Source organism: Balaenoptera acutorostrata, chromosome 4 (assembly GCF_949987535.1).
Source record: "Balaenoptera acutorostrata chromosome 4, mBalAcu1.1, whole genome shotgun sequence".
NCBI classification, from domain to species: Eukaryota; Metazoa; Chordata; class Mammalia; order Artiodactyla; family Balaenopteridae; genus Balaenoptera; species Balaenoptera acutorostrata.
This window is the reverse complement of record NC_080067.1, coordinates 41,413,962-41,435,543: the sequence shown is the minus strand read 5'-3', so window position 1 is coordinate 41,435,543 and position 21,582 is coordinate 41,413,962. Positions and strand designations below refer to the sequence as shown.

Sequence of the window (21,582 nt, the reverse complement as noted above, 5' to 3'; positions counted from 1 at the left end):
TTGGGGACCGCTGCCCTATGGTACACACACCAGCTTTTAGGCAACATTCTCCCAGGAGGTCTCACTATTTATAAGAAGGTTGTGCTCAGTGATTTAATAAAGTGAAGGGGTTTTTTTTTTTCTGATCCGAATAATCACTCCCTGGTTTTTCTATTTTGTCAATTCAAACTGAGGCTGCATGATGTGACAGAAAAGATTTTACTTTCTATCATGTATCTGGACCAGATTCCTTCCTCTCTTTTTTTCTTAACTTCCACCGGTATCTATTCAGCAACCACTACATGCCAGGCTTGTGCTTGGAATAAAAGACACAGTTGAGGAAGACAGTATTCCTTCCCTAGGGTCCTACCATCTGGTAGTTGTGGTAAGTGTAGTAGAAAGTGACGAAGATTATGGTAAAGCAATGCTCAGGACATCAATGGAGGCACAGAGCAGAGCACCTGACCCACCCGTGGGGTCTGAGCAAAGTTTCCTGGCAAGACGTAGAGTCTTAGCTCAAACCCAAAAGATTGGCAAGGGGCAGAGGGGAGGGCATGCTTAAAAGGGTATATATCATGGGCAAAGCTGCAGACCAAGAAACAATGAGGCAAATCTCCCAGAGTCTCAGTTTCTTCATTTGTGGTGTGAAATAGGAAGGATACTTACCTCATTAGGTCACTTAGAACAAAAACACTAAGGTATGTGCTCATCTGTGAGAATTATCTGTCTGTATTTTCAGAGATATATATATATAGAGAGAGAGAGGGCAGCAGTGCTAAGTAATAGCTACCATTCCACTCCTAGTTATATACCCAAGAGAAATGAAAATATATGTCCACATAGAAATTTGTCCACAAGTATTCATAACATCATTATTCATATTAGCCAAAAAGTGGAAACAACCCAAATGCCCATCAACTGATGAATGGGTAAATAAAATATGAGATATCTATACAATGCAATAATATTTGGTAATAAAAAGAAATGAAGTACTGATACCTGCTACAACAGGTATGAACCTTAAAACATTATGCTGAGAGAAAGAAGCCAGAAACAAAAGGTCACATATTACATAATTCCATTTACATGCGATGTCCAGAATAGGCAATGTATATTCAATAGATTCTTATAAATCTATAAGGACAGAAAGTAGACTAGTGGTTGCCTATGGCTGGAGGTGGGGTAAGGGTGGTGACTGCTTGCTAATGGGGACTGGGTTTCTTTCTGGGTAGAAATGCTCTAAGATTGATCGTGATGATGGTCATACAACTCTCTGAATATACTAAAAACTACTGAACTGTACACTTTAAATGTTTGAATTGTAGTATGTGAATTATATCTTAATAAAGCTATTTTTTTAAAAAAAGTAATTGCTAACACTCTCAAAGCAGAATCTAAGCACAGTTCTAAGTGTTGTATACTGTATATGTTAACTATTTAATTCTTACCTTACCCAATGAGAGGTACCATGATGGTCCCCAGCAGAGACCGCCCAGGAACCCACAGCCAGTAAGTGGAAGAGCTGTGATATGAACCCAGGATGACTGGCTCTGGCAGATACATGCTTAACTTCCACTCTACACTCTCCCAGCTTGGGAGCCATCAAGAGTTCATTTTAGATTCACATAAACCTGGGTTCTGATCTCGCTTACCAGCCAAGCAATCATGGGCAAATGACTGAAGTCAGTTTTCTCATATGTTAAATGGAGATAATAATAGTGCATATCTCATAGGGTTGGTGTTTAGTACAGGGACTATCTGTAGTAAGCCATTATTAATCATGAGGTCCCTCTTTTATGTAGTATTGTCACCGGTTTAAGAACTGAAAAGCACCCACAAATCGAAGCAGAAGGCAGCCTAACGTCGTGGAGACTTGGAGAGTCGGCTTATTATTTCTGCAAGTACAGAATTTTCCACATAGAAGTGGCCTGGTAAACTAGTGGTCTGACACCCTACCTTTTACATAACTTCAAATTAAAGGTTTAAATGACAATAAAAATATTTGCCACATGCGCGAAGCATTTGAAATGTTGAGGATTTGCTTTTTTATTGCACAAAAATAAGCAGAAGTGTGAGACGGAAAGAAATGTGTCACTTCCCCAGCACTGACCTGAAAGGGCAGAGTGACCTTACACGAGAAGAAAAACGCCAGTAATTTCCAAACTAATCTAATTTTAAATTTCTGGATTTTTCATTTCATCTTGTGGAGATGTACTTATTCTTGGAAGGAAAAATAAAACCACAAGGACAGGAGTGATAAATGAAGTTATAGAAGTTTTGCTGGCAAACTCACACTGCCCAGTGCTACAGAGCTCATTTGCAAGGCAGGGAAGCCAATCAAAGTCCACTGCAGTTCTCTCAGTGCCCAGAATGTTTCTTTGAGCACTGTTTGTGTCCAGAATTTTTTTTTATTCGGGAAGTAGCACAGTTTGCTATGGTGTGATTCAGTCTCTTCTTTCATCTCCTACAACTTTCCTTCTAACACTCAAGGAACCAGCTCCCCCCGCAGATTTCCACCCTGTGGAAAATGCACCGCCGGCCATTCAGCTGTTCAGATCATCGTTGATTCCTCCTTTTCTCTCCCACGTCCAGCCTATGGGTACATTTGGCAGGCCTCCTCCAAAATATATCTTGAATCTTTTCACTTCTCTCTAACTTCTTTGCCACTGCTAGTCTCAGCTACCTATGTCTCCTTCCCAGACTACATAATTAGCCTTTAAAAGTTCCCTCTGTCTCCACTGGGCTCCCTGGAGTCATCCCTCCACAGAAAAACCAGAGAGAGAGCTTATTTTTTAAGTTTCTTTCTCTTTTTTGGCCACACCCCACAGCTTGCGGGATCTGTGTTCCCCGACCAGGGATTGAACCCACACCCTCAGCAGTGAAAGCTCGGAGTCCTAACCACTGGCGCGCCAGGGGATTCCCCAGAGAGATATTTTAAAAGCTACTCATTGGGTCAATCTCCCGCTTTAAACCTATCAAAAGTCAAAATCCAAACAGACGGTTGGAATATGAAAAGGTGTCTGACATCATTAACCATCGGGGAAAGTAAAATTAAAGCTACAATGAGAGCCTACTGCACACCTGCGAGAACGGCTACAATTTTAAAAGTTAAAAAGATTGACAATACCAAGTATTGCTGAGAATATAGAGGAACTAGGACTCTAGACACTGCTAGTGGAAGGAAATATGTAATGAGTTCAGAAAATTGTTTGGTGATAGCTAAGAGAGCTAAACATATGCTTACCCCATGACCTGGCAATTCCACTCCTGGGTATATATATACACCCAGGATAAATGAGTGCCTATGTCCACTATAAGATGTTCAAGAATATTTATAGCGGCTTTATCTATAATAGACAAAAACTGGCAACAATCTAAATGTCCATCAACAGTCCAATAGATAAACCATGATGTATTTATATAACAAAGTATAACAAGTAATAGAAAAGAGTAGACTCCTGGGACTTCCCTGGTGGTCCAGTGGTTAGGACTCCATTCTTCCACTGCAGGGGGCACGGGTTCCATCCCTGGTCGGGAACTAAGATCCCACAAGCTGCACGGCGCAGCCAAAAAAAAAAAAAAAAGAAGAGTAGACTCCTGGCACATGCAACAACAAAGATGAATCTCAAACAGACAAAAGTTTGTACTGTATGATTCGATTTATAAGTTCAAGAATAAGAAAAACTAATCTGTAGTGATAGAAGGCCAGCTGGCGGTTACTTGGTCTTTACCTTTGCTGGGGACTGGGGTGGAGGGATAGCTAGACAGAGAAGTGGCATGAGGGAAGCATCTGAGGTTTGGAAACGTTCTGTATCTTGAACTGGGTGGTTGTTTCCTGAGTTGTGTGCATGTTGTCATCAAGAGTGGTGTACTTTCTGTGCACCTTACAATGTATGTTTTATTTTAGTTTAAAAGAGTCAACAGCACACTAATGCACTTAGGATGGAAGCTACATGTGATGTCATGGTCTGGCTCCCACCCTCTTTTCCTCACCTCATACTTCATTCCCCTTGTTCTTTATGCTTCTCTACACCAGCCTTCTCGTTTTCCCTCAAATATGCTGCTTCCTACCCATTACTCCATTTTATTTTCTTTGAAGCCTCTGCCACCATTTGAAATTATTTTATTTGACTACTTATTTCCTGCCTTCCTCTGGAGTACCTGCTACATGAGGGTGGGGTCCTTGTCTATTTTATTCACTCTCTATCCCCAGCGCCTACAATAGTGCAATTGTTGGACTCAGATATTCGTGGTATGGATTCATGACATGATCTTCAAATATGTGTAGAAAGTTACACTTCTGGGGCTTCCCTGGTGGCGCAGTGGTTGAGAATCTGCCTGCTAATGCAGGAGACACGGGTTCGAGCCCTGGTCTGGGAAGATCCCACATGCCACGGAGCGACTGGGCCCGTGGGCCACAACTGCTGAGCCTGCGCGTCTGGAGCCTGTGCCCCGCCCGCAACGGGAGGGGCCGCAATAGTGAGAGGCCCGCGCACCACGATGAAGAGTGGCCCCAGCTTGCCACAACTAGAGAAAGCCCTCGCACAAAACAAAGACCCAACACAGCTAAAAAATAAATAAATAAATAAAGTAGCTATTAATTTTTTTTAAAAAAAGTGAAAGTTACACTTCTGAGTGTTTACAATATCTTGATATTCTTTTTTTTTAATTTACTTAATTTATTTATTTTTGGCTGCATTGGGTCTTCGTTGCTGCTTGTGGGCTTTCTCTAGTTGCGGTGAGCAGGGGCTATTCTTCATTGCGGTGCGTGGACTTCTCGTTGTGGTAGCTTCTCTTGTTGCGGAGCACGGGCTCTAGGTGCGTGGGCTTCAGTAGTTGTGGCTCACGGGCTCTAGAGCACAGGCTCAGTGGTTGTGGCACATGGGCTTAGTTGCTCCATGGCACGTAGGAGCTTCCCGGACCAGGGATCGAACCCATGTCCCCTGCACTGGCAGGCGGATTCTTAACCACTGCGCCACCAGGGAAGCCCTATCTTGATATTCTTAACAATATCTCAGCTACTGTGGCCATTTTGTAAATATCCTGTATGACAAATGTATTCATTCATTGCCTCTATAAATATTAATGAAATGTTCACTACAAGGAAAGTTGATTTAGCTGTATCATCTGGTGGTACAAGGAGAGATTAGAGAGGGAGAATTAAAAATACAGAAGACAGGAGTAGGAACTGAGGGATTATGTCCTAAAGTTGGTCTATTAGTGGAAGAAGGGCATTGCTTCATGTGAGACTGAAACAGAAATGTGGCTGGGGATATACATGAATTTATTGGTGAGGAAGTGGAAATTTTTGAGAGTTCTTACTTGATGGCTTCTATTTCCTTTGAAGTAGGAGGCAAGGTCATATGCTGAAAAAAGAGAAGGGCAAGAGTAGGTGAGGGAGCTTGAGACACTGCAGTGGTTTTATGTTCTTCATGTTCAGGGCACATGTTCTTTGGTGCATGAGCACCTGCCTGCCTCTCCCAGGTTGAAGGCCTGCAGGATGGTGCAGTGGTGAGATAGGGAGGGAGGGAGCTGTGGGTCTTCATACAATATGGTTGAAACGGGAAGTCAAAGACGCAGGTGAAAGGCTGTGAGTCAGGAGGAACTAGGAGAAAGGAAGAGATCCATCCAAAGGCTGTTGTAACATCTAGATCAAGATGGCAGAGTGATCACACAGAGAAACTTCTTTCTTCTTTCCAAGCACAGATAAAAACATTTTGAGAAATCTAGACAATGATAACATGGGACTTTGGGGAAAGTGGTGAGTCAGGAGGGAAGTTACACTGTTCTAATGTCTTGTCCAGGAGGAGGCTGGAGATATGGATTAGCTATTGACTTCGTTAGGAAAATATAAACTTAAGTTTGTAAAAACCACTAAACGATTAGATATAGAATGTGTAATTTCCGAACTTGTTGAAGAAAATGAAAAGGAATTAGGAAAACCTGACAATCCAAAAGAAGAATAGAAGGGAAAAAAAGAAGAGTCTTTATACATTAGAAACTATAAAATGTCAGAGATAAGTTGTTTGATTCCTAATCACAGTGAAAAATGAATATTTTTAACTTGCCTATTAAACGATGGGACTCTTAGATTGGCTTTTAAAAAAATCCAGTTATCCACACTACTTGCAAGTTATACACCACAAACAAAATAACATAGAAAGATTGCAAATAAAGGGATGGGGAAAAAAGATATACAGTACCAGGAAATTAGTACCCAGAAGAAAGCTGGCTTAGCAATACTAATATCAGATAAAGTGGATGCTAAATTTAAAGTATTTCTGGGCACAAAGATTTTATACAGATTATGAAACTATTCACCAAGATAGTATAAAAAACAAATTTGTACGCCTTTAACAGAGTTTTTGTGGACGATACTGACGATTGGCTCATTCAACGCTACTCCAACCCTCTGTTTATTGTGGTAAAGACTACATTTCCCAGTTTCCTTTCTCTCTGTGACCAGGCTTCTGCCAACCAGAGATGTGGAGGGTAAAAGAAAACACTGTGAAGTGGTGGCCACGACCTCTTTCAGGCAGGAAGGGTGGTGGAGGCGCTTGGTTCTTCGGTGACCGTTGTTGGAAGGGTTCTCAAGTCCTGTCTCTATAACACTGGGGGGGTCAAGTGGCAGGCAGCGGCTGGCTGTGGGGTTTCTACAGGATGTTGGATATTTCTCCTGGCTGTGCTGTTCACAGGCTGGGTAACACCCAAGCTTGGCTCCGTAGTCTCTCTGAAATTCTGTAAGCTACCTTCTACCCTGTAATAAATCCCTCTCTGCTTAAACTAGTTGGAGCGTATCACAAGTTGTTGTGATATCTGCTATGCTAGACGTAAGCCTGAGTACGACCAGCACTTAACGGGATTCTAACTCTGATGGGGGAAGTGTGGAATCCTGGTGGACTTCCTAGAGCAGGTGACAGCTGCAATGAGCTGAAGAGTGAGCTGGAATTAGCCAGGTGGAGACAGGAGGGGTAGGAGAGCATAGATGGAGAAGGAACAGCACGTGCAAAGTGGAGCCCAGGAGATGCAGTGCTCTAATTAGTTCAAGGTCCTTAACACAGGATGAGGAGTATGGAGTGAGGAAAAAGGAGGAAAAAGGACACTGTGGCCAGGTCAGGGGAGAGTCACAAATGACCTTGCATGCCAATTCGAAGACTGCAGCTGTTGTTTATCTGTCTGCTCAGCACCTTGGCTGCTTCTCCCTGGATCGTCCCCTCCGCTCTTACCCCCCAACACACCCACATTCCCTTTGGGGAGCTGCTGCTTCTGCATTCGAATCAAACGATCTAGATGAGACTGCCAGTCAAACTAGCCGTTCTCCCTGATGCCAGGGACAGTCTTGTTCAAGTCTGACCATCAAGGCAGACATTCCTATGATCGCGGCGATGGGCCTAAGGTGAGCCTGTGAGTCAATCCATACCTGTCAGAGTCCTTCCCAGGATTTTAAAATTTTCAAACTGGCTCACAGAGTTGTAGATTCTGGTAGTCATTGTCTGCATCGTGCCCGCCACCCCCAAGGAGAAAGCCTAAGTGTGGTGCAAGAGAATTCAGTTAAATAGGAAAAAGTAACAATGAGAAAGGGGAGGAGAGAGAGAGAGAGAGGTGTGGGGCAGGGTGCGGGGGAGAAAGACAGGGAGGGACAGAGGCAGAGAGACAGATAGAGACAGAGAGACAGACAGAGTTCTAGCAAAGACAAATATTAGGATTCAGGCTCTGACCTCTCCACAGCTGCCCTAGTTCCTGTAGCCCTTCTGTCATCTAATCAAACACTGACCAATACGCCTACTTATAATTAAGTTGCTCATACGATTCATTTATATATATTTTAGTAAACATTTTCCCCCTCCTCCTCCTCTTCTTCTCTATTGTCTTCATTTTTGTTCAGGATATAACACTCCATTGAATTTACATATCTTTATCTATTAGGCTATTTCCAACATGTCAAACATTCAGGAAAAATAACTCTACCTATAATGATCTTAATCAGCATTGTGAGGATTTGATATAAGGGAAACTACAGAAAGTCAACCAAATGTCTTAATGAAGGTTTGAGAGGAAGAGCGATCAACCAGGTAGAAAAACTGAATTTTTATGCAACTGCCAATTCTTAAACTTACGGGTTTGGTTGCAGTGTGTGCAGGGAGTGGATATTGGGGTGTGTCTTCCCTGCTCCTTTGGTTTTCATGAGGAGAGATTTTCCTGGTCTCTAGCTTCAAATTGTATAAGACTATAATTCGTTGTAACAAAGGTATCACAATCAATGTGATCAATGTGGGAGAGCATTATTTAATAAGTGATGGTGAAACAATTGGTTATAGTTTTAGGAAAGAAATCAGCGTAGATCCTCATTTGACAGCTAGACCATACCAAATCCAATATGGATTAAAGAGAGCAGAATGTAACAAATCACATCAAAAAAAGACTAGAAGCAAAAATATGACTTTGTGTTAGGTATCAGTGAAGAGAAGTACAAAAGGGTTTGGAAGTACTCTCTAATATTGAAAGTGTTAGAAGAAATTTTTTAAAAGAAGAGATTAAATAAACTTGACCACACAGTCATTACAAATTTCCATAGATGTCTTACTCTCCCAGTTAATATATCCTCAATATACTTAGAAAAAAATCTTGCATCAATATGAAAGACAACATATTACAGTTGACCCTTGAACAAATGCTGGCTCGCACTGCGAGGGTCCACTTAGATGCAGATATTTTTCAATGGTAACTATTATAATGCTACACAGTCTGAGGTTGGTTGAATCTGGGGATGCAGAGGAAACGCTGATAGGGAGGGCTGACTACAAATTACATGCGGATTAACCCTCCTCCCCCCCTGTGTTGTTCAAGGGCCAACTGTATTATATAAAATGCTCATTCAGATAAATTGAAATCAGCAGAAATACAATTTCTGAGCACCTAGCCCAGGTCAAGTCTATGCTGGATAGCTTGCAAACATTCAGTTAAGGTGGCCATCCCCAGTTGGTCCAGGAAGGACCTGAGGGTCAGAGGTGTGAAGGTTCTTGCCTAGTCACTCATCTCAAGGGTCATGTGTTCCCTCCCAGCCCCACCCTGGCTCATATTTACACCTTGATTTCTTTCACGGCCCTGCCCCTGGCCCAGGAGATGGGTCCTGAATAGTCTCAGTTATTGAAGGTGTGGACCCATTCCTCTTGCCAAGTGATTAGGTTTAGGAGTGGACAAGTGCCAAATTCTGGCTAATAAAATGACAGGGAGAAATCCTCTCACGGGCTTGTGGGAAATAATTCCTCGCTCCTATAAACAGACAGTGCTTTCTTTGCCTTTTTCACTCTACCATTTTGTATTCCTACCAGGTTTATATGAAAATGTAATGAGTTGTTCCACATCTTTGCTGGTCCTTGGTATTGCCAGTTTATTGTTTGTTTGTCTCTGGGTTTGTTTGTTTGTTTCATATTTTAGCAAATCTAATAGATGTGTAGTGGTGTTTTGTTGTGATTTTAATTTGCATTTCTCTGAGTAATGCAAAACCAAACAAGCAATACCTAATGCAATAAATATCCTAAAGAAATTAACAATGTTTGTGAATTTAAATGTATTGATCTTTTTATGTACTAATTTCCCACTGTTTTTTTAGATTACAAAGTTCTTTCCCAATGAGAAAACAGAAGAAAATTCACCTACACTTTTAGGGTTGTATGTGGATGTGATACCTGGAGATGCTACAGACATCTCGTGATCATCAGAGGTGGGGCAGGGCCAAGTCTCCGCAGGGAAAAAGGCCGGAATCCTAATCATACCCCACCCCCCGCCACACCCGGCCTGCCAGAGGCTCTATTTGGGGCTGTATCATGTGGCTGATAGTACATTTCTTATTTAGTCACATTGAGCCTGGGTCTTCTGTTGCTTGCCACCAAAGACCTTGTAACAGCAAGTGAGTGGAAGCACTGAGATTTGAACCCATACACACAATCACACAATTCTAAATGAAAATATAACCTATTAACACACACGGAAAAAAGGTTTAACCTCATTAGTAAGCAAAGAAAAGTAAACTAAACAAGATTGAGACTCCATTTTTTAAAACTATTACATGATTAAAAAAATTTTAATGGTAAGTATTGTCATACTTTGCTGGTGTTTAAGAAGCTAAACCATCACATCTCCTCAAAAATAACAACAGCAGCTATCATGTATTGAGTGCTTACTATCAATACATGACAGATACTATACAAAGCGAGCAAACTTGATTTAACTTAAAACAAGCTCATAAAATAGATATTGTTATCTCAGTTTAAAGATAAGGTTTGGAGAGACCTGCTGACCTTGCTGAGTCCTCACAGGGACAAAGGGTGGTTCTCTGGGGTCCCATCACTCTACAAAGTGAAACAACGTGTGCCAAGGGGACTGGCAAAATAGGGGCGCGAAAAAAGAGGGAAAACGGGTAGTAGAGTTTAAAGTTGGATAGTCAAAAACATAAAAGCATTAAAGTAGTCATCACAGGGAAATATCTATTCCTTAGCCTTCCTCACGATATATTTTCATCTGGGTATTGAATTTATTTTGAGTTACTTGTTGGGGGCTTGGGCTGGTGGCACCCTTGCCATTGGTGAGCGTCTCTAAGGGTCTCACTGCAGCCGCTGGAGTCAAGATTCAACCCAGATCTGACTCTAAAGCCTGTACTTACAATAAAGACTACTGGGACCCAACTTAGAATGCAACTTAGCAAATTAAATCAGTAGCCTCAAGAACACCTATATTTCTTAATCCGTTAAATTAAATATTCTGTTCTACCACACATAACAAATGTTGTGAAAAATTGTAAAAGCATTAAGAATAAATGTGTTAGAGGCAGAGTTTTTAATAATAATAAAAATTAGAAATTCATACAAATGTTTAACCATAGGGGCCTCGTTAATTAAATTATGTAATGTAACTATTACAAATAATCTTTATGAGGACTTTAAAGTGGGAAACTGTATTACATCAAATGGAGGAAAAACAACACATAAGAGTATAAAAATTATTCAGAACTGTCAAAAAGAAAATTTTAAAGGTGTAGAAAAAAAGATGGAGAAAAAACATGCTTAAAAATGTTAACAGGGGCTTCCCTGGTGGCGCAGTGGTTGAGAATCTGCCTGCCAATGCAGGGGACACGGGTTCGAGCCCTGGTCTGGGAAGATCCCACATGCCGCGGAGCAACTGGGCCCGTGAGCCACAACTACTGAGCCTGAGCGTCTGGAGCCTCTGCTCCGCAACAAGAGAGGCCGCGATAGTGACCGGCCCGCGCGCCGCGATGAAGAGTGGCCCCCACTCGCCGCAACTGGAGAAAGCCCTCGCACAGAAACGAAGACCCGACACAGCCAAAAATAAACATAATAAATAAATAATAAATAAAAATTAAAAAAAAAAAAATGTTAACAGGGGCTTCCCTGGTGGTGCAGTGGTTGAGAATCTGCCTGCCAATGCAGGGGACACGGGTCGAACCCTGGTCTGGGAGGATCCCACATGCCGCGGAGCAACTAGGCCCGTGAGCCACAATTACTGAGCCTGCGCGTCTGGAGCCTGCGCTCCACAACAAGAGAGGACACGACAGTGAGAGGCCCGCGCACCGCGATGAAGAGTGGCCCCCGCTTGCCACAACTAGAGAAAGCCCTCACACAGAAACGAAGACCCAACACAGCCATAAATAAAATAAATAAATAAATAATTTTTAAAAAAATGTTAACAGAGACTAGATCCCTGTATAATGGGTGATTTTCTCTAATTTCTTGTATTTTCTGTAATGAGAATGTTCTCTAATGAGTACTACTTTTAGAACAGAAATACTCCTAATAATCTTTATTTTGAAAAAGGTGTAAAGGTCTTAGAAAACATTTTTTTTTTTTTAATTTTATTTATTTATTTATTTATGGCTGCGTTGGGTCTTCGTTTCTGTGCGAGGGCTTTCTCTAGTTGCGGCAAGCAGGGGCCACTCTTCATCGTGGTGCGCGGGCCTCTCACTATCGCGGCCTCTCTTGTTGGCGGAGCACAGGCTCCAGACGCGCAGGCTCAGTAATTGTGGCTCACGGGCCCAGTTGCTCCGCGGCACGTGGGATCTTCCCAGACCAGGGCTTGAACCCGTGTCCCCTGCATTAGCAGGCAGATTCTCAACCACTGCGCCACCAGGGAAGCCCAACATTTTTATTTAGATAGTAAAAATTACTGAGGGGTGGAGAGGCTTCCCATGAAGACATTCTAATTGCGATTCCTCAGCGCTCAGAGGAAAGGCTGGGAGGAGACACCCATGGCTGTCCTCACTCACAGTTTTCCTGAGCAGCCTGACATCAAATATTTTGCCCCTCTGTCAGCTCATGTGATTCAGTATTTGGTTCAGGAAGCATGACCATGGTAAACTTATTCAAAACTTATATATTTATAAAGTACCTGGGTAGGTTACATATGTTTCTGGATCGCTAACCCCAGAAATATCTAGGGAGGTGCAGAACTCTCTGAAGCTTGACTAGCAAACAAAAATTCTATCATGGAGTAAATCTACAAAGCTCATTAATATAATTTATTAACAGTCGCTCCTTCTTTCTGGAAACACTCTCTCGGTGTCTACATCACCCAGCGATCTCTCCTGGTTTTCCTCCCATCATCTCTGGCCGGTTCTTCTGTCTCCTGTGAGGCTCTCCACTTTGCACTTCTCCAAAATCTACACGCTCACCTTGTCTCTCCCAGGCCCTCAGCTCCTCTCTCTACACCCTCGCCTGGACAACCTCGTCTACTCTCTCAGCTCTTGCTGCCCTCTGAATAGTAGTCAGCCTCTAACAGCCCCTAAAAGCTGGTATTAATAACTTAGAAATAGGTTTAATATAAACGTTTTCATTAGCCTTCATTTTTAAATAACAGATGACTCTCCAAAATGGTTGTCAAAGAACAGTGTATATGTGTTATCTTTTGATTACCTTTTCTACCAATCTGACTGTCTGACTGCTGATGTTTCAGAGTGAGGGTGACTAGATCATCTCCTGTTTTCAATGTGCTTCCTCTGAAGTTATTTCACCATAGTTTTAACCATTGTCCAGTCAACACAATGCTTTGAAAAATTCACTTGAGGAAGCCACATGTTGAAGAAGGCACTCAGGGTACAGCCACTTCATGGCCCACCCGCTGGCCATGCCTAATGAGGGACCAGAGGGACACCTGCTAAGCAGAATGGCTATTCCAGGAATGAATTTGTGTATAAATGGAAAACATGATAACCCCCAAATTGTCCTTCCTAAGCAAACTCCACCTTTCCTTGTAAATGGTTTACATAGTGTTTGATTTTCATTGCTTTGCATTGTCTGAGAATCAAGGCATTTGTGCTTTCAGCCCATCAACGGATTTATGATAAGGCACATCAGCCACTTCCCCTTCCTCTTTCCCTCCCTCAGAGGTCCCCCTGAACTCTTTTTTTTTTCCCTTTTGGCCACACCTCAGGGCACGTGGGATCTTACTTCCAACCCCCACCTCCTGCAGTGGAGCGCTGAGTCTTAACCACTAGACCACCAGGGAAGTCCCCCCTCCCCTTCGAACTCTTTAAGGCAATTCTCTCGCAACTGCACAAGCTCAGCTCAGTATTGTCCTGTCCTGCACACCCTGCCCTTATTGTGCTTGTTCAGTCGGTAGCCAATCGTTTCAGCTCAACAAATATTGGGGGTGCCCACTATGTATGAAGAGCTGTGCCAGGCACTGTGGAGAGCAAGATAATGGAACAAGAACCTTCCAAAGTGAATCACTTCTGTCCCTTTCCTCTAGCTTTCAGGCCTGAGCTGAGCTGTCAGCCACTATCCCCAGATACAAGGGCTTTGTGGTTGGAGCTCAGGGTCAAAACCAGTCAGAGGCTGGTGCTGTTTATTGTGTTCTTGATCACAACCTTTATTGCAAACTTTAACTTAGTACAAACTTAGGTGTAAAACACCCTGAATTCAGAATTAGACATGCCAAGCGCTCCCCAGCTATTCTGACCTCATGTTTTAAATATTCTTTCTTAGATCAAATATACTCTCTCCGCTCTCCTTTCCCATCTAGCAGCCTCCTCGGGCAGTAACATGACTTAAATCTAAATAAACCATTACTTTCACTAGACAATTGGCTTTCTGTGGAACTAAGTGAAAAAGATACGGAGACACCCGCAAGATCATAACCAGCCCATTGTGGTTTCCTCTTTTATAGCAAGTTAGAGAGCTTGATGATCATTGTAACTATTCCTTATTATTATCAAATACTGACACTGGTTTCAGCCTTTAGACCATTTTTTTCCTCCAAGTTGCAAACAAAGGCGTGCAGACGTTGTTCTGCATTCATTACAAAGAGCCTTGCATTTTCCTCCATGAATTTCATACTTAGTGCCGTGCGGAAGCCCCTCACAAAGAGTAAGCGCGCAGAGCCCGCACCTCCCGCTGGAGAGCGCAGAGGTTCGCTGGGGGAGGTTTGATCCGAGCTGCGAACTCCCCCTACCCCATCGCAGTAGCGCCATCTGCAGCGTGCGGCTGGACCGCCTCCAAGTAACTCACTGCCTGCTTTAGAACTTTTATGGGCCTGCTTTTTGAAAGCATACTCATTCCGTATGCAAAGGCTTGGATACATATGCACACCAACAGCCTGTATGCATGCAAAATGTGCAGATGGGCAAAGGAAAATGAAGCCAGGGGTTTGGCGCGAAGACAAATTATTAACCCTGCGAATTTCTAAAAGCCACATAGGAGCCCTGTGGAAAACAGGGCTCTCTAGAGAACTGGTAATTGGAACTTATTTTAGATTTCAGAAACTGTAGTTTAATAAAAAGCGTAAGAAAAACAGACTTTAGAACTTGATTTTTTTTTTTTGGCATTGCTCTCTTTGAAAACAAACAGCTGAAAGGTCACAAAATTTCAATCAGCTGCAAGATGACCAAATTTGATCTTTTCTCCACAGCTATCACCACACATGAATCACACCTCCTTAGTGGATATGGTGCAAGAGAACTGGAGGATAGCCTTCCTTAAATGAACTAACAGCTGCATGATTCTTTTTAGGAAGGAAAAGCAGGCTGAATTTGGGGTACCATACAATAACTTATAATACATTTTCAAATATTTAATATGCCCATCGTATTTATAAATACATAATAGATTTTGCAAAGGTATACCAAGCCTTTTTAGTAAGATTGTTTATTTCAGAATAGTTTAGAGAATTAAAATGCTTAGATTTTCAGACCATACTTAGGTCTAAGAGCTTCAGAATTAGTCAGCATCTCTTTTTTTTCCTCCCTTTCTTTTTTTCTTTAACTGAAATATAATTGACATATAACACTGTATTAATTCTAGGTGTACAACACAATGATTTATGTATATATTGGGAAATGATGACCGCAATAAGTTTAGTTAACATCCATCACCCCACATAACAATTTTTTTCTTGTGATAAGAAATTTTAAGATCTACTCCCTCAGCAACTTTCAAGTATACAATATTCTTAACCATTAGAGTCAGCATTTCTAAATGAAGATACATGCAATTTATTCTATTCTTTCCAAAAGAATTCACTTGGAATCAGTTCAGTAGACCTCCTTATCAGTGAGGTGCTAGACTGAAACAGGGAGGGGCCCCACCTGCTCCACAGCCCTTCTTCAGCTGGACCCCTCAAGCCATCTATGAGTAGTCAAGCAATCCTGGTACAGACTGTTGAGAGCCTTACACATACTTGTGCGTGTTTCTGAGTCTATTACAATGGTCCATTTTCTTCTCTAGACTCTAAGATGCTGGTGGGTAAAGACTGTGTTGCTCTGAGTCCCTAGCCCCTCCCTGTCCTCAGTGCAAGTCAGGCATTAAGCAGTTCCTATAGGTTTCACTGAGTGTTGTGCTAGGGCAAGGATCACGTGCTCTCAAAGCACAAAGCAGGGAGCCAAACCTAGTCTAGGCATCAGAGAAGCCCTCCTAGAGGAGTAGCATTTTAAAAGACAGCTGAATTTAAATGACTGAGGAGGTAGCACACACTGGAATTGAACGACTGGATGAGAGGTTTCCAAGAGCAAGGGCAATGCCCACATTACTGGGGCGACTGGATGTAAATCGACGTAGGAAACAACGAAGAAAGAACATGTTTGGGAGTACGGGGTGAGATGAAGCGTTCAGTCTTGGCATTTAATTGGAGGGTGCTCCTGAGAGCTCTGGGCGGAGCTGTGCAGGAGGCAGCAGGAGGGAGGATAGGGGTGTCCAGAAAGCTGGGTAGGCTCTTTGCGAGTCCTCGACACTGGGTGGCAAGAAAAGCCAAGAGAGTGGATGAGACCGCCCAAAAAGAGTGGGCAGAGAAAGGGATAAGGAAGGAATCTGAGGAGAGGGAGCCCAGGAAATTGGAAGGCAAGGGGGATAAGGAGAAAGACAGGAGAGGGCAGCGTGGGAACCAGGGGAAAGGAATGCTTCAAGAAGGAAGGGATGGTCAACAGGTCAAGGCTGCTGGGTCAGAGTGTGGGATTTAGCAATGAGAAGTCCTTCAGTGACCTTGATGCCTTGGCGGGTGAAGGGAGCGTGCAGGGTCACACTGGTAGAGGCATGAATGAGGGGTCAGGGAAAGGAGTAGCAAGTCGAGTTCGACAGTGAATGAGGACAGCTGGGGGTGGCTGGAGGGATAGGTAGGTTGGATCAGTGTTTCTTAATCCTGGCTGCACACTGGAATCACCTGGGGAGCTTTCAAAATAAATTCTGACACCTGGATCCCACCCCTGCCAATTCTGACTTAATTGTTCTGAGGTGCAGCCTGGGCACCGTAAAGTTTTTAAAGCTTCCCAGGTGATTCTAATGAGTAGCTAGCGCTGAGAACAATTGGGATAGGAAAATAATTTCTTTTAAAGATGGGAGTAAATTCAGCATGTGAAACGCTGAAGGATGGAGCCATACAGAAGAGGCAGCTGAAGATATGGAAGCAGAGGTGATGGTGATTGACGTGGGAGCTCCTGGGAGGGAGGTGAGGATGGAGTCAGCAAAGTAGAGGCTGTGACTTAGAAATAAAGCAATTCCTTTATTACGGCAGGAGAAAGGGAGAGAAAGAAATGTGGACGGGGTCAGCGTTGAGGTTCTGCTGGCAGGATGGAAGCCTTCTAATGAAGCCCGTGCTCTTTGTGAATCAGTAAGAGGAAAAAGAAGGGGGGTGGGGGTGGCGAGATCAGCATTTGGAGCATGGAGAGGACTCGCAAGGTTGAGTGCCAGCGTCAGCGGTACATGAAGCTGATGGTTTTCAGCAGAACATTAAGAAATGTGAAAACAGTACTTCCCTAAGCATGAGGTTTACGTCCTTCAAACCCCCTTGTTGGGAGGATTCAAAGTTAAACAGCTGGGCTTCCCTGGTGGCGCAGTGGTTGAGAGTCTGCCTGCCAATGCAGAGGACACGGGTTCGAGCCCTGGTCTGGGAAGATCCCACATGCCACGGAGCAACTAGGCCCGTGAGCCGCAATTACTGAGCCTGCGCGTCTGGAGCCTGTGCTCCGCAACAAGAGAGGCCGCGAGAGTGAGAGGCCCGCGCACCGCGATGAAGAGTGGCCCCCACTTGCCGCAACTAGAGAAAGCCCTAGCACAGAAACGAAGACCCAACACAGCCATAAATAAATAAATAAATAAATAAAATAAACCCAAAGTTAAAAAAAAAAAAAAAAAAAGTAAGCTGAAATATTAAAAAAAAAAAAAAAAAAGTTAAACAGCTAAGACCATAGGAAGCACTGGGGCAGGGGGAGGGGGCATGGTTGGAAGTTAACCAATGACATCCCTTGTAAATAGTTATTCTCTGAATCCAAAACAAAGAACAAACAAAACTCTTATATTGATATAAAACACATTAATAATAAAAAGAAAATCAACAGCATTCTACATATTTCAAATGAGTAAAAATTAAATCCTCTACATTTTTACCATTGTTTGCTTCTTAAAAACATTAGCATCTCCCTCCCCTACATTCGCAGTGAGTTGTTTACAAATCTGTTCCACAAATCTCCCCACTTCCCACATTCGGTCTAATCCAATACTCACTGGCTTTCTGGTTTTATGACTGAGTGACTTGGTATTTGTGGACATGCCATCTGAACATTTTGAAATTGTGAAAAAAAAGTAAGTCTTCGTGAATACCTAATTTTTCCATGAGACGACTCCAGGTTGGTGAGTAGGATAACCAAGTGTCCGGTTTTGCAAGGAACTGAAGGGTTTCCCGGGATGCAAGACTGTCAGCACAAAACCTAGAGTGTCCCGGGAAAACCTGGAGGGTTGGTCACTCGACGCTCTCCCCCCTACAACCATCCCTCCCTCGCTCACTGGTGACACGTGCCTGAGAGACCAGCAGAGAAAATGTCTGCAAGCCAGTTTCCAGGCCAGAAGCCGATGTGGTGAAAGGGGACTAAGAATTACTTGAAGACCACACACTCTTCTCTTCCCCTCCTGCTGCTCTATCCGGCTTCTCAGCGTGGTGTAGTGCAGCACCCACGCGTGGTTAACTCCTAACACCCCTGTCCGTTTCCTTCGCCACCCCTGTTCCTTTGATGAGGCCACTCCGGCCTATCTTGGTTCTGAGACCTTTTTCTGTCTTGTGGCTAGTGTCCGAAGAAGGCCTCCGCCCTTCCCAAACCACAGTTTTCTCCTTTCATCCTCAGAAAAGATAAACTAAGCCAAACACATACCTTAATTATCAGGCCAAAGCACTTCTTGATTAAAGAATTTTAAACATCTCAATACAAAAAAGGTGCCTTGCTCTTTAGAAAGGGAGGATACTGCCTGACCTCTTCTGCCCTTTGACAATAGAAGCCAGGTCTTTATCAAAAAGAAACTGCTTTCTTCTTCATTCCAGGATGTGCTTTGCTTAGAGCCCATTTTAAAATCATCCACGGATGAAAAGTCACATTCTTAAAGGAGAACAGAAAAGCATTTTGTATAATAGAGTGAAGAAATGAGGTTTTCCTCTATTAAATCCTTAATCCATGTTTGTTGATTTGATGAATAAATGAAGACAAAGCAGATTTCTTTAATCATGGAAGAGTTACTCCTTGCCTTCACTATAACTTAGCGAGTATGCATTTTACAACACAAGGTGTAAAGCTCTGGATGCAGGCTACGGAGTACACAAGGGCAAGTAAAGCAAGGCCCTTGCAATAATAATAAGCTGTGATCAGTTAGGAGAATGTGGTAAGGTGAGGAAAGAAAATTACAGAGCAGAGAAGACCAGAACTTACCTCAGAATACCTCTTCCACAACCACATGGCGTGTCAATCCCATCACAAAATAGAAAGGTATCAAACATTTGGGTGGGGGATCAGAGAGGAAAAGAGTAGAGTGAATAAATTTTACAGACCCTGTATAAAACGTGGTGAGTGCCTCTACGGAGGATATGGTGTTTCATATTTTGGTTGCTTTTTAAAGTTTCTTCCCAGGTTTCGTGTGGCCCAGCATCTGTACAGAGTCACACTCAAAAGAAACATGACTCTGTCTGGCAGCCTTAAAGATGAACTCATATCTTTGCTGTGGGTGTTTTTTAAAGAACCAGACCAAATACACGGCACCTTGCAGAAAGCATCCCAGAAATTCTCCCTGGCCATAGTTCTTTTCTCCAAAAATCTGTATTCATGGCGGCCCCTAAAAATAAAATTACTGCTACTCACCCTGGTGCACGAAGTGGTCCTTCTCCACCTCCTCCTTCACCTCCACGCTCCTTTCGCAGTTGCAGTTGGCTGTCAGGACTCCCGCCCCTAACTGCCAGCCCTGCCAGGCTGTTCCAGGATGCTGGAGAATTCTCTGTTCCTCCCCCACCCTGTTCCCCCTCGCTTTCCACAGAGCAGAGTTTGTAGAGTCCTCTGGGAAGTGGAGCCCCTCCCTCTGACTGTTTTGTGAAAAAAACTCTTGTGTGGCCCATTTCTGGCAAATAAGCTTCTCCAGTTTGTTCTACCCGCATTCCTGGGTGGAGATCATTCTCTCTGGGACAGCTTGAGGGGCTGGAAGCAGATGGGCTCAACTCAGAGTAGAAGTGAAGTGGAGGTCAGGGGTAAAGCAGGGCTTGTTTTTCTGTGGGTCAGTCCACAAGGAACAGCTGTGTAAGTTAGAATGTGAAACCCCCAATGCGTCTATGTTAAGATTTGATCTTGTGAAACGGCAACGTAAACAAACCTTGTTTTTTTCCCCATGAGGTCAGAGTTACAGCCCTCACGTTCAACTTAGTTCTTCTCGGCATCCCACCATCCCCATTCTGATTGTCTTGGGCCACATAGAACGCCCTCATTTCCCCTCTCCTTCAAACTTGATATAGCCGACCCTAGGCCAGTCTGTGTGACTGTACTCATAAGGGTGTTCACATACTTTAGCCCTGTGTCTCCACTTCTAGGACTCTACGCCAAAGAAATAATCAGAGATGCAGACACATATTTATACCAAATATAGGTTTATTTATAATAGTGAAAAAATGGGTATGACCTAAGTGTCCCCAAATCAAGAAATGGCTAAAATTTTTTGATAATTTATATGATGAAATATCATATACTGTCAGAATTCTGATATCAAATATTTAATAACATAAAATGTTTCTAATTCAGTGTTAACTAAAAATCATGAACGAAAATTCTATTTGAAGTATGCCATCAATTGTGTATATGTGTATATATATGTTTGTATGTGCATGTGCATATACACACAACACACACATAATTTGGTTGCCCCCTGGGGAGTAGAAATATAGGTATTTATTTAGCCTTCTGCATTTTATCATGAACATATGTTTATTTTACAGCCGTAGGTGAATAAATGTTATTGTAAAGTAAATGTAAAAAGAAAGTATTTCTTAGCAGAGTAACTGATGAAAAAAGAAGCTGGAACGACCTAAATGGTTAACAATATGCGAATGGTTAAATAAACGGAAGTGCATTCATGTGTCCCATCGCCACTGAGAGGGCCTCACGTCCTGCTCCTGAATGTGTGGAGGGCACCTGGTCGGTCAGGCCCCGAGTCACCCCCAGCCTCCTCCTCTCTGTCCTCTCCTGATCCTGCTGCCTGTGATGATGTGACCATCGACCTCTTACTAGCTTGGACACGACTCTGCTGGGATTTCTTTCTTGTTGAGAGAACCCTACTCCTCCTACCATGCAGTTCAGTAGAAGTGGCCCTCCTGCATCCCACTAAGTGTGGTTCCCAGACACCAGCTTTGCCAATGGATACTCCATCTCTCTGACCCAGTGAGTCATTCAGCTTAGGCAACCACAAGCCCCACTGATAGTTTTCTTCAGAAGCCATCAGGAAAACTGTTATCTCCTCCTCTGGGATCAAGAGCTATAAAGATATAATCCAGAGAGTCATATGGATAGCTTTCTTTCAGGAAAATGTCCATATTGTCCATATTGGAGAGAATGATACCAACACAGGTGAAGAGAGATGAGAGATGACAAATAAGTTCTAAAGACATTGTTTGAGCCTCTGAATTCAGCAGTGACAGAACTTTTTATTTTCCTCAGTTAATAAACTTCTCCCCTTCCTCCCTCCCTTCCTTTTTCCCTTATCCCTATTATGTATTTGTTTGTTTGTTTCTGTTGTTGATTTTTTCTTAAGCTTGTTTGACAAAGGGCTCTGTCGCTTGTAACCGAAGGAGTTCTGACTCAAACAG

At 43.0% G+C, this 21,582-nt stretch overlaps 1 protein-coding gene across 1 annotated transcript in view; it reads right to left on the bottom strand.

Annotated features, from left to right (window-relative positions):
* TIPARP (TCDD inducible poly(ADP-ribose) polymerase) overlaps positions 1 to 19,745 on the bottom strand; it is a 116,673-nt gene extending 96,928 nt beyond the window's left edge. Inside the window, exon 1 of the mRNA XM_057545427.1 lies at positions 19,598 to 19,745. The gene's annotated coding sequence lies outside the window, so the exon portion shown is untranslated. The remainder of the gene's footprint in view (positions 1 to 19,597) is intronic.
* Between the last annotated feature and the right edge of the window lie 1,837 nt (positions 19,746 to 21,582).